Genomic DNA, 14016 nt, shown 5'->3' on the forward strand with positions numbered 1-14016 from the left:
GCTGCATCTACACACGAAGAGAAGCAGCTGCAGCCAATTCCATCTCATGGCGCTCCCCTCAGAAGAAAGAAGATGGTGTCAAAAGAAAAAAGAAGCACCTTTGGCGTCTTAGTCTGAGGAAGGACACTGGCCAGTAGCAAATGGCAAATGACCAGGAGTACTTAATCCCAGGGCAACATCATGGCATGGATGACAAAGAAGAGAGCAGGAAATGAAAGCTGACGATGAACAGATGACATGCTGGCTGATCAAAAGCACATAAGTGAGAGGGACATTGGACCAAGCCAATTGCAACTTCAGGTAAGTAAGGCGCAGTTTCTAAGCCCCTTTTTCAGTGTTTTTTTATCAACAAAAGATTTCATAAGCACACAAGCGTACGTAAGGAGGCAAAACCTAACAAGCATTTGCAATGCAACAAGTCTCGCATTTCTCTGAGTTAGAGCTATTAGCAGTTGTAAACTCCCAACCGGACTTTTCTTGCCACATTAAGCCTATTTGCAAAAGTGCAATTATCTACGTAACAGGCAAAAGTGCAATTAACTATGCAACAGGGTCGATGTCATGCAAAGCGCTTGTCTTCTGCCAAGCGAGATCACGCTGAGAAAAAAGATAAAAAGTAGTCCACAAACCGGACGGAAAACAGCAAGCCTCGCATGTGTTCAGTACTTGGTCACTGCGCTCGAGGAGGGCTAACCACCGGAAAAGGCATGACGTATGCATGCCTTCCACTAATGAAAGCAAGCAGATTTTGAAAGGCAAGCCCACGAACCAATGAAAGACACTGACGTGACATGGGCGGGACTCTGAGCCCTTTTCTAACTACTAATGTGTCTCGCAAGCGCATGCGATGCAGGCTCGACCCTAAAAATGGTGTTCCATGTGCGTTGGGGCATTGCGCCTCCGGCAGTGAGCACATGCCCGACTTCCCAAGGGAAGCCTGTGCAGGTGCAATTAAGAGCTGCAGGCTCCGGGCGGTGGGCTTGGTGAGCAAGAGAGAGCTGAAACTGCAGCTTTTCCTGCCAACGGTCATACCACCCTGAATGCGCCCGATCTCGGAAACTAAGCAGAGTCGGGCCTGGTTAGTACTTGGATGGGAGATCGCCTGGGAATACCATGTGCTGTAGGCATTCTGCCTCTCGCAGACACTAGGTGCTGCACGTCTTAGCTCAATCATACAGCTTCCTCGCTAATTCCATTTTCAATTTTTTATTTCCTGCACTCTTTTTTCCAGTCTTAAAAAAAAGAAATAAAAAAAACAGCAATAACACTAAAATACACACTTTCCAAAGGAAAACTTACAATTATTCTGCACTTTACACTCGGCCCAAGCTGAAGAAAACATTTGCTCCACAACGAACAAAGGGATCCCTAGCTAAGGCTTTGCTTTCTTGCTGTAAGCATATGCGTGAGGTCTTAAGACTAGATCTCACTTCTTGTGATGTCATTTCCTGTCAAGTCATGAGTTGTGATGCCTCTACCTGTGATTCTAGGTACGATTTCACACGTCATGGTGTCATGTGCCATGATGTCACTTGCATAGTGTCTAACTTGGTCAGTCCCCCCACTTATTTTCTTTAAGACTTGTGCCATGAATAAGCCTTAGCCCCCAAGAAATAGTGCTTGAGCCCACTATTGGCAACCAAATGGAAAAAATCAGCACAGCGTGTCGGAAATGTGATAAAAGGACGATGATGTATTTGGTGTGGAAGAATGAAATGAGTTGCAGACACTAGTGTAACAGAGTCCAAAAGCAGAGCATTCCAGAAACAGGGAATAAAAAGAGAAAAGGTGCGTACAATTTGTGTTGTTGTAAAAGCATTCCAAAGCATTTTCCGCCATTTCATGGCACTGTAACAGGTGTCATTAACTCCATTTATCAACCACAGAAAGAATGGGTGAGCAGGGCGTGTGCAGAATAAAACCTGTTTAACATAGGAAAACATCACAGCAGAGAGCACATTACTCACTGTTGCGTCCTAAGCATTAAACTACAGACCTCTGTTTCACTTGTATTGTAAGAAGGGGCATTATTTTGCATGTTGTTTGAGAAAGGATTCCATGATGAAAGATCAACTCCTAAATACTTTCTGTGGGACCCTGGTTTGACAAAAGTAAAGAAAAGACTGCCCACCCTCTGCCTGTAAGGCATGGCGAATATGTTGCACATGGCACTTACAGAGTGACAGAGCCTCTCCATTAAGTGAAAAAAGTGCAAGAAGAGGTAAGTCATTGGCTTGCCTTCCTGTTTATTTCTGGATTTGTTAGGTAGTGTAGAAGAGATATTTCTCCTGGCCAGAGTGAATGGAGGTGTCGCCACTCAGTGGGATAATGAAGAGAGAACTCCTGCATAGCAGCAACTAATCGTCCTTGGGAGGGGAGAATGAACGCTGCTGTTCAGAAGCAGCGTCTCCCCTGGTGACTCCTCCTTGTCATGCCCTAAGGAGGGGTCCAAGGAGGCGCAGCACATGCTGTGTCAGGTTAGGGTTGTCCATTGTAATTGAGTGTGTGAGAGGGGCCGTCTGATAGTTGTGCAAGGTTGGGGAGGGGCTGCTGCAGCGTGTGAAGATGAGAGAATCGGACGTAACCCAGAGCATTTTAAATAGAGGAGTTAACGAGCATTTTCAATGCAACGGGTCATGCATTTGCTCGAGTTAGAGCTATTAGCGTTGTAAACTCCTAACTGGACTTTTCTTGCCACACAAATGTGTGTGGCAAGAAAAGTCCTGTTAGGAGTTTACAAAGCTCGGGGTGGGGTGGGGGAATGCAATGCTCTTGTGGTTGCTTGAGTAAGAGCTCCTAGTGTTGTAAATTACTGAGTGGACTTTTCTTGCCACACAGACTTAAAATAAAGAGAGCGAGGGCGAGCTGGCCCAGGAAAAGCCCCCCTCTGCTGTTGGTTTATGTTTACAGATGGAGCTGGTTGGGAGGAGGGACTGAACAAGCACCCAAACTGTTGAGGTGAAACAGGCAAATGCAAAAAAAAAGTCCCTTACAGAAGAGATAAACAGGACATAGCACAATTACACAGTACTTTATGCTGCTCCCAAAGTGAAAAAAGGTAGGACAAAGAGGCAGAACTGACCACTAGCAAGCAAGGATTTTTGAAGGACACTGCAACTAACAAATCAAAACGCTGGAACTCACTCTATTGTATACTTTAGTATACAGCAGGCCGAACGCTAACGCTCGACCTAAAAAGGAGGGCAAATACATTCCTATTTACTTTAGAAATCCGACTGTTTATTCCATCTCTGTTTTTAACTAGTTAATAAAACTATCTCAATCCATGTTCAACAGTTGTTTCTCAAATTAATAAGCACTGACAATAGGTGCCACTAATGCTAAAGCTGGCCCGGCCAGAGGGCAGAGAGCGGTGACTTGTAAAAAGGAAGGACAGGTCACGGGGTGGAGAATGAAGATGGGGAAAATTCCCACGATTAATTTGACAATTAATGAAAATATCAAAATATATACATACAAAAACTTTGATAAGATGCAGCGCAATGAAAAAAAACATTTTACTATAGTATATGTTATGTCTAGATTTAAATCAAACTATTTCATTATTCAATTTATTGAAAATGATATCCAACATTGAACCACTAGATTTCAAAGACAAGCCCGCTTTTCCTTCTTAAAAGAGATACAGTAATTGAATTTCATTGAAATTGCATAGATAGCTACAAACATTTATTGGGCACATGTATGAACTGGCGACAGATTGTGCTGTGCTCATTCAAGATACAGCCAATCCTCAATTCCCAGCCTTCACCTGAGATTTGTACACACACCTAACTCAGTGACGCTATAACAACATGAAACAAACAGCTGTCTTGCCCTTGAATAAAGTCTAAATACGGGATGAGTTTTGACCTACATCATATCTTCTGACACATATTTTAAAGTAGAGTGTTTGGGGAATGTAAACCCCATTTGGGCTTGCGAACACACATGCTATTTTTTCATTTGGAAGACTGTTTTTCTTCGTTACCATCATGTGACCTGCTTTGTTCTTTTCTTAAATTTGTGAGGGCGGAGGAAAAAAATACCTCTTGGACCAATTGCTTACTTCTCATAGTTCTCAAGTGTGTATTTGAAAATGTGAGGAGCTCATATCACCAAATTGGGAAAGTGCGTTTTTGTTGTGAATTCACGCTTTGATTTCTCCAGATCTCTATATATGTTTCTAAATAGCAAATCTCTTGTAGTTTATAAAGTTCAAAGATAATACATTTAAATTTGGGTCTAGCGTGCCACACAGCAAAATGGTGTGATACCAGAATATCCTTTGACATGAATATCTAAATTACATTTTATCTACAAGTATTACCTATTTAGAGTTAATAATAGTAAATCTACATCCATTGAAATAGTTTATAATTGAAATTTCAGGCACATTTTTTTATGTCAGACGGTATTTCTATTTAAAATATTCTGACATGCAAACTATTAAAATCACCCTGGTCATTAAATATAGTGTTCATTGGCTAACATTTTTACTTTTTCAAACGACATTAACCCCATATCATTAACAAACTCCGTTTTTGTACACCTGTGTATGATATAGATCAGATAGTGCTACGTTTTGTAGAATTACCGTTTTAGCAAGTAGGGCGTTTCAGTGTTTTTTCTTCATTATGGCCGTGACTATTCCCTAAGGACTCCAAATGCAGCACATCAATAATTGTATATACACAGAAAAAAGCCTCTTAACACATCTCGAGTCGTGCATCAACAGGCAGCCATTAGTGTCTCTATGCATTGACCCTAACTTCAGCATACAAGTTATTAGGAGAAGCTTTGATGATTTCACTGTTTGCAATTGATAGCAACAGCAAAAGCTTTCAGAGGTCTGACTTTAATTTCATCTGATTACCCTGCTAGGTAAAAGTATTCTGATTAGCTTGGTAGAATGTATGTGCTGTTAAGTAAACCCCATTCAATGTAGAGCCAATGTATAGTATGTTTTGAGGGCCCAATATTCAATGACTTTTTTATAAAATGTTTTAATGAATTCTACTTGATACATCATGGCATTGCTGATTTAAAGTGCAAACGTCTAATGTATTGCATCCGATTCCATGGCATAGTTGTTTAGAAATCCACTACATGTAGTCGGTGAAATGTTGATTGCCAAAAAGCAAAGCATTGTTAGCGGTACCTGAAGAACGAGAAATCACAACTATGCCATGCCAGATACTGGCAAAATCAGAAACTTTGCAGCAAAGTATCTAATAATTACAATACAATAACCATTCACAAGTACACGCCTAGCCACAGCCATTACAGTACAATCACATTTCACAAACACATCTCTAGTCATATATCAAAATAGCAGACTGCCACAAGCAAATATAAGTTTTATCAAGCAATCATAATAACATCTGTCCATATCAAAAGTACAAAAAAACTCAAGAACTACATGACCATGGCTATGAGACGTCTCACCTTGGCCCACAAAGTTGAGCGGGATCAAGAAACATTGCTGTAAGTACATACACTCCTCACAACCTGTACAGCTGTACTTTTGCACTTTTTTTTGTTTCCCCCACAAGTTCCCCCATATTTTTATTTTTGGTAATATTTTGGTTAGGCGATAATCACTAAGGTTCTATCAAAACTGCAGATTGATGGACGCCAAGGTCAACCTTTTGATAGATCTTGACAAAAAATCCCCCAGCACAATTGGTTAACTCACCTCACCAAGAGTGGGAATGGGAGAAGGTCCCCAATGTCACTTGACGTCCCCTGAACCAATCTGTTGCGACTGGGTGTTCCACCCAAAAAGGCAGTACATCAGGCTGCAAGGATTTTTTCTCCAGCAGAAGAAGATTTCACTGCTACCACTCAGAATTCCAAACATTTTACAATTTTGTGGCGCTGAGATGGCAATTTTTTAAAGCAGGATGTTATTTTTTACAAAGATCAGGTTGTGGATGGAGCAGTGACCACGGTTCTTTTGTTCTCTAATAGGTTGATGTTTTCAATCTTCCATCATGTCATGCAGTTAGTTGTTAAAGTACATCCTGAGTAAAAAGAGCCAATATTTTTACTCAGCAAGCACAGTTAGAAATCATGTGATTTGTGCTGGTTTAACTCGGAAATCAGAAACCAAAAAGCACACAAAGTTATCAGGAAAGGAAGGGCAATAGAAAGCGATGGAAGAGTGTAGATGATTAGTTAAGGTGACTAACGAAGCTACCAAAATAAGAAAATGTTTATGTCCTAAACAAGTTTTAGCTGTTAATTGTGGAATGAGTTTATGAATACGATATCAGGTGGCATGCCCGATCGGCTAACATTCATGTTAGGGATAAAAGATGGATTGTAGGGAGTAGTACCAGAATATTTCAAGTCAGAATACCGTCTGACATAAAGATTCAGGCCCTCATTACAACCCTGGCGGTCGGTGTTAAAGCAGCAGTAATACCGCCAACCGGCCGGCGGAAAGAAGAATGAAATCACGATCATGGCGGAAACTGCCAACACAGACAGCCACTTTAACACACCGACCGCCATGGCGGTAGAAACAAACACCATGGCGGTAACCGCCGACAGACAGGCGGAAGACAATGTACCGCCCACTGTATTACAAGGGACCAATTCGCCAGCTTTTCCGGGCGGTACCAACAAAAGTACGATAGAAACAGTACTTGGAACGGAAACCACTCACCTCTCGACACCCAAAGAGGAACCAGGACACCATGGAGCCCGAACTACAGGTGTTACCAATGTTGGTTTACCTCCTCTTCTACCAGGATCATCGAAGACGGCGGCGACGACCACAGTGAGTACTGTACCTAGCACACAGGGGAGGAAAAAGAGAGTGACACACACGCAACATGCAACACCCACCCCCCCACCCTCACCCCCAACACCATACACACAAATACATGCAGCAACATTACATATACACCCCGTAACCCTCTGGAAGAAGGCAAGGACCAAATGAAATGATTGTAAAGAGTGTAATCATCGAAAATCCAGATAGGGCAACAGGTCTGTAAAAGATCAATATATACAAATATGTACAGCAACTACACAAGTCCGGATAGTGTCCAATTCATTGTCCGTGGACCAGTGGTCCCAAAATGCATGTGCAAAGCCCACACATGATACCTGCTTCAAAATGGAGAGAACACTGCAGGGGCATCAGGTCGAAAAAAAACAGGCACCTCTGGGGGAATTTGAGGGGGGGCACCTCAGCCGGATGATGGGACGACACCACTGCTCCACGAGGGGGCTCCATGCCCACTGCTTGCTCCTGGGGAGTGCAATGACACAGTCTCAGAAGTCTCTCAAGTGGGTGGTTTGCCTACTGATTGGTCCTGGGGAGTGCAAAACCACAGTCTCACAAGGCTCTCAAGTGGGTGGTTTGCCCACTGATTGCTCCTGGGGAGTGCAAAGCCACAGTCTCACAAGTCTCTCAAGTGGGTGGTTTGCCCACTGATTGGTTCTGGGGAGTGCAAAGCCACAGTCTCTCTAGTGGATGCAGTTCTCCACTGGTTCTGGAGGGGACTTTGTGCCCAGAGTGCTTCATCGTGCCAAGGACTGGGGTAGGGGATGCAGTTCTCCACTGGTTCTGGAGGGAGCTTTGTGCCCAGAGTGCTTCATCCTGCCAAGGACTGGGGTAGTGGATGCAGTTCTCCACTGGTTCTGAAGGGGGCTTGGTGCCCAGAGTGCTTCTTCCTGCCAAGGACTGGGGTAGTGGATGCAGTTCTCCACTGGTTCTGGAGGGGGCTTGGTGCCCAGAGTGCTGCACATGGTGAGTGGCAGTTCTCATTCCCTCACCTGGGTGTCAGAGCCACGAGATTTTCTGGGAACAGGTAGCATGATACTCCATGGAGGCAGAGACACACTCCACCCTGCGGCGACTTTGCCTGCCAACTGCTGGGACTGCCAGTGCTGATTGTGGTGCCTCATGTAGTCTGTGCAGGGTCCAGGACGTCTCCTGCAGCCTCGCATGACTGCCCACTGGGGATGATGTTCATGTTGGCTGTGATGACCCTGTCTGAGCATGTCGCGTGGCAGGTGGCGGTGGTTACGGCGGTGTCTGTGATGGAAATGCTGCCGGTGGTGCATGTGTCGGCACCTGTGGAGGGAGACAGCAGGACATCTCCTGCAGACTCGGACGGCTGCCCACTGGGGATGATGCTGGGGACTGTAGCAGAGGCAGCAGATGTGCAGGTGGCGTTGGTTTCAGTGGTGGCCACTGTCGTACAGGTTGCTGTTCTGTCTTGCAGAAGGGGTGACACCAGTCCCTCAACCAGAGGTTCTGTGCCCTGAGCTGACTTCCCTTTAGCCTTGTGTCCCTTCCCCACCTTGGAAGTCGCTGCTGGGACCTTGGCACTGTCCTCTTTTGTCTTGGAGGGGGCCTTGCTAGGTGGTTGGTGCTGCTTTTCCCTACGGCATGTGGGCCCCTTCTTCACCTTGGTAGGTGGCGGATTAGGATGATCCTTGGCCTCACTAGGTGGCACACTGGCAGCCCTGATGGGTGCCGCCCGCAATGTTACTGGACTTGCAGGAACCACAGTGCTCAAGGATTTCGTGGATGAGGTGCTGGGATATGGACATCCTGGCCCTAGGAGGTCAGGGGGGTTGTAGGGAAGAGGTCAATGTTAGCGAGGAAAAGTTTTTTAGACACACTGGGATGGGAAGATGGAGGGGGTTTGGGAGTGGAGGAAGAGGTGTACGTCTGCTGAGTTTGGGTGAGGGTGCAAGGGCTGGAGGCTGTTGTGAGGTGGATGGCTGTTGAGTGGGTGTGTGCCTGCGTTTGTGTTCTTTGGGAGGAGGGCTCACAGACACACTGGGAGAGGACACAGGGGGTGTGTGAATGGTAGTGGGGGTAGTGATTGCACATGAGCGGTGTGTGGTGATGGGCGTGCTGGTGATTGAGGTAGTGGCTGAGGATGTAGTGCATGCAGGTGTGAGTGGAGACGAGACTGGGAGGGAGGAGGAGGATGTGGAGGAGGGGGACACAGTGGAGGCAGTGGATGTTGGTGTGTCTGCATGGGGATGGTGCTTGTGTGAGTGCCTGTGGGATGTGTGGTGCTTATGTTTTCCATGTCCACTCTTGTGTGTTGATGAGTGTGCATGCTGGTCTGATGGTGTGCTTGGGAAAGGCTGAGGTAGAGGGTATTGGGTCTGAGTTGTGGAAGTTGGAGGGGGAGGCTGGACAGAGAGACAATGGCTGCCATCAGTGCTGAGGCCAGTGCCTGAAATGCTCTCTGTTGGGCTGCCACAGTAGAATGAATGCCCTCCAGGTATGCATTTAGTTGCTGCAAATGCCTCACACCCTGGATGACATTCAGAATGGTTGATTGCCCAACAGTGAGGGACCTCAGGAGGTCAATAGCCTCCTCACTGAGGGCAACAGGGCTGACTGGGGCAGGGCCTGAGATGCCTGGGGCGAAGGAGATGCCCACTCTCCTGGGTGAGCGGGCATGGGAAACACGCTGAGGGGCTGCTGAGAGGGCGGTGCTGGTAGGGGGGGTGGTGGCTGTACCTGTTGATGTGGTGGGCACAGAGGTGCCCGCCACCGCAAGAGAGCTCCCATCAGAGGAGGAGTCACTGTCACTGGTGTCTCCTCCTGTCGCTGTCATGGAGCTCCCCTCGCCCTCCGTCCCACTGGTGCCTTCAGACTCAGTACATTCACCCTTCTGGGCCATGTGGGTTGCAGCTCCCTCCTGCTCCGGTGCATATACTCCTCAGCCAGATGATGCTAATGCACACAAGGACAGTGTGACAAAACAAAAAGGGGAGGAAAGACAGCAGAGACTCATGGTCAATGTCTGCAACAACACCGCCGTTGGCGGACACAACACACAGGGAGAAGCCCTATGCACTAGGCAATGCACTAACAGTTCAGGGGAAAATCACATGCCCGTGGGGGACTGTACCGAGACCCATTTGATGCACACCTTGAACCCGCAGGAGCCTGACTCTGTGTAGAGGGCCACTACCACTTTTGGGGTTGGAGTGCCACTGAGCCTGCCTAACAATGGATCTACCCTGGCACGTTTGCCCTGGCCTAGGGGAACCCACAGCCCATTTCCTCCACCCAGGAATCTCATAAAGCGTGCAGAGTCAGCTGAAAGAGACTGTACTCACCCCCTTGTGGCTGCTGTGGTGCCCTCAAGCGCCCATCCAACTCAGGATATGCCACGGCCAGGATCCGGTACATCGGGGGGGTCATGGTGCGATGGGCACCCCTTCCACGTTGGGAGGCCATCCCCAGCTGGGCCTCCGCCATCTTCTTGCTCCAGCGGCGCAGGTCCTCCCATCTTTTGCAGCAGTGGGTGCTCCGTCTATGATAGACCCAGAGGGTCCGCACTTCCTTGGCGATGGGTGCTGACCTAGAGGAAAAGTGAAGTAAGAATGGATTTTACTCCCCTGTCCGGTTCTTCTTACTTATTGGCCACAACTTCCCATCCTGGCCCAGAAACACATACACTGACCATCCTCACATGCTGGCCTCTGCCCACCCCTGTATCTTCCATTCACGCCACTCCATACATTCATGTCCCATACATCATGCTCACAGTGTACTCACCTGTTTATCTGGAGGACCGTAGAGTAGCGTTTACTGGGGGAGGACCCCAGCCACCAGGTCATCCAACTCCTCTGCGGTGAAGGCAGGGGCCCTTTCCCCAGACACTGTAGCCATTGTTGCTTCCAGACTCAGGTCACAGCAGCACTTGCAGTGTAGGTCCTCTCATGTTGAAGGTCAGGTATCAAGTGAGTGAACAGATATAAAATGGCAATCACGTCTGCGGCGGTGCGTACCGTCACCGTTGGCGTACATTGTCATTGGCTCCTGGAACCCATAGGGGCCAATGATAACCAATGCTGAATTGCGCCGCGGTCTTCGTCCACCTACCGCGACGCTGCACAACGCCAGCGCAGTTACCTCATTTCCCCTTGTCCCTCCTTACAGGTCAGGAAGCTGCCATTTCAGGGGGCCACATGGCAGGGCAACTAACTGGGTCACATCACATTTGTGCAGGAATATGGACAGACAGCGCAACACACCGATTACATCACAATTGTTCTAAACACCCTTGTGAAACCTATGTGGTGTATGACCCTTTGCTCACCCTTCTCCTCCATAGGGCACGTCCGCTGGGGCAGATGATGAGATGGCGTCATCCTCCGGTATACAGACTCCTGGTGGACCTGTCGACAATGGAAGATAGACACATCATTATCCCCTACAGACTTGATCGTGCCACAATCAATGAACTGTGTGCCCACTTGGAGCCAGACCTGATGTCAGCTATCCGCCATCCCACAGGAATCCCCCCTCTAGTGCAGGTCCTGTCAGTACTCCATTTCCTGGCCAGTTGTTCCTTTCAAACAACAATGCCCATGGCATCAGGGATGTCACAGCCAATGTTCTCTAACGTGTTGTCTAGAGTGTTGTCTGCCCTGCTGAAACACATGCTCAGCTACATCGTTTTCCGTCAGGTGGAGGATTTGCCCGCAGTGAAAGGTGACTTCTATGCCCTGGGACATACCATTCCATGAATGTGCAGATGGTGTGTTTGGCAGACCTGTACATCTCCCATGTGAATGCCAAGCATCCTGGCCCTGTGCACGACGCTTACATATTGAGGAATAGCAGCATCCCTTATGTGATGGGGCAACTCCAGAGGCACTGTGTGTGGCTAATAGGTGAGCCCAAGGTCCAAACACAGTTTACATAGGTGTCTGGGTGTGGGAGAGTCCTAAGGGTTGGTGTGTGTCTAACAGTTGTCCCTCGATATTTGCAGGTGACTCTGGGTACGCCAACCTGTCATGGCTACTGACCCCAGTGAGGAATCCCAGGATAAGGGCAGAGGAACGCTACAATGAGGCACATGGGTGAACTACGAGGATAATTGAGCGGACTTTCGGCCTCCTGGAGGCCAGGCTCCGGTGCCTCCATCTGAGGTGTCTCCCTATACTACTCACCGAAGAAGGTGTGCCAGATCATCGTGGCATGCTGTATGTTGCACAACCTGGCTTTGCAACACCAGGTGCTTTTCTACAGGAGGATGGGCCTTATGTTGCTCTTGTGGCAGCTGTGGAGCCTGTGGACAGTGAAGAAGAGGAGGCAGGAGAAGAAGATATAGACAACCGAAACAACATTATCATGCAATACTTCCAGTGAGACTGGCACTGCTACTCTAATATCATACTACTGTATGACATTGCGTGATTCTGCCTTTTTACCTCTGTGTATGGACCCTGACAGTTCACTTTGGCTTTCCATTTCACAGATCTGGGTACCACTTTCTGCCTTCTGCTATGTTTACTGCTGCCCAACAACTGTTGAACATTGGTATGTGAAAATGAACATTGACATTGCTATTTTTCTGAGAGGTTGCAATAACACATTTATGAAAGTACAGACTGACTCCAGATTGATTTGTGATTCAAGGGTGTTAGAAATGGGGTCTTTGGTTGGCAGTCAGGTTACCCCCTTTCCAAGCAAGGACCCTCACTCTAGTCAGGTTAAGTCACACACAATCAAAATTATCCTGTGCCCACCCTCTGGTAGCTTGGCACTGAGCAGTCAGGCTTAACTTAGAAGGCAATGTGTAAAGTATTTGTGCAATAAATCATACAATAACACAATATAGCACCACAAAAATACACCACACAGTGTTTAGAAAAATATATAATATTTATCTGGAAATTTGCAGGTCAAAACGATAAAAGATGCAATATGAAAATGTAAAGATATCACTGGAAAGTGATATAAAGGGGGTCATTCTGACCCTGGCGGTCCAAGACCGCCAGGGCCAAAATGACGGAAGCACCGCCAACAGGCTGGCGGTGCTTCAAATCCCATTCCGACCGCGGCGGTAAAGCCGCGGTCGCCCCGCCGGGGCCGGCGGTTTTCTGCCGTTTTTGCCCCGGCTGGGAGAATCCGCCAGGGCAGCGCTGCAAGCAGCGCTGCCCAGGGGATTCTGACCCCCTTACCGCCAGCCTGTTTCTGGCGGTTCTCACCGCCAGGAAGAGGCTGGCAGTAAGGGGTGTCCTGGGGCCCCTGGGGGCCCCTGCACTGCCCATGCCACTGGCCACTGCCACTGGCATGGGCAGTGCAGGGGCCCCCTAACAGGGCCCCGGCCAGCTTTTCACTGTCTGCCTAGCAGAGAGTGAAAAGCGCGACGGGTGCAACTGCACCCGTCGCACGGCCGCAACTGCACCCGTCGCACGGCCGCAACACCGCCGGCTCCATTCGGAGCCGGCCCTTGTGTTGCGGCCTCATTCCCGCTGGGCCGGCGGGAATGTCAGAATGGGGGCCGCGTATATTTGCCCGCATGGCGGCCAAATGGCGGTTTCCGCCTGGCGGGCGGCGATAGCCGCCCGCCAAGGTTGGAATGACCCCCAAAGTGTCTTAAGTCTTTAAAAATCAAACAAGTCTCTTTCAAGCACAAAGTATCTGGTTTGGAGTGAAAAATCTCTGCAGAGGGCCGCAGAGGAGGAAATGCGTGGAAAATGGTGTGTGCGTCGGATTTGCGTCGTTATTTTTCATGCGGGGAAGACGTTGCGTCAATTTCTGGCGCGCGGACAGGTCTCCTCTGTGGGTCGCAGGGTTTTCAGATGCCCCGGGGTCTGTGCGTGGAGTCCTGGGCTTGTTGTCCGGCTGTGCGTCGTTCCGGTGGGCGATGCGTGGAATGTTCTTCCTCACGGCAGGCGCTGCATCGATTTTCCCTCTGGAAGTCGGGCGGCTTTGTCCAGGCAGGCCGCGCGTCAAAGTTCCGGTCACAACGCAGGCGCCGCGTCGATCTTTTCCTTGCGAAGTCGAGCAGCGTAGTCCCGCGTCGGCGTGCGGTGAATTTTTCACCGCGGAGCAAGCTGTGCATCGAATTTTTCGCCGCACAAGGAGTCCAGTTGCAAGAGAGAAGTCTTTTTGGTCCTGAGACTTCAGGGAACAGGAGGCAAGCTCTATCCAAGCCCTTGGAGAGCACTTCTTCACCACGCCAGGGAACAGCAAGGCAGCAGGGCAACAGCAAGGCAGCAGTCCTT

At 48.4% G+C, this 14016-nt stretch overlaps 1 pseudogene; it reads left to right on the top strand.

Moving 5' to 3' along the window:
• Positions 1–1018: 1018 nt before the first annotated feature.
• On the top strand, positions 1019–1127 carry LOC138298458 (5S ribosomal RNA; annotated as a pseudogene).
• Positions 1128–14016: the final 12889 nt, after the last annotated feature.

The sequence above is a fragment of the Pleurodeles waltl genome, chromosome 5 (genome assembly GCF_031143425.1).
Source record: "Pleurodeles waltl isolate 20211129_DDA chromosome 5, aPleWal1.hap1.20221129, whole genome shotgun sequence".
Classification (NCBI taxonomy): domain Eukaryota; kingdom Metazoa; phylum Chordata; class Amphibia; order Caudata; family Salamandridae; genus Pleurodeles; species Pleurodeles waltl.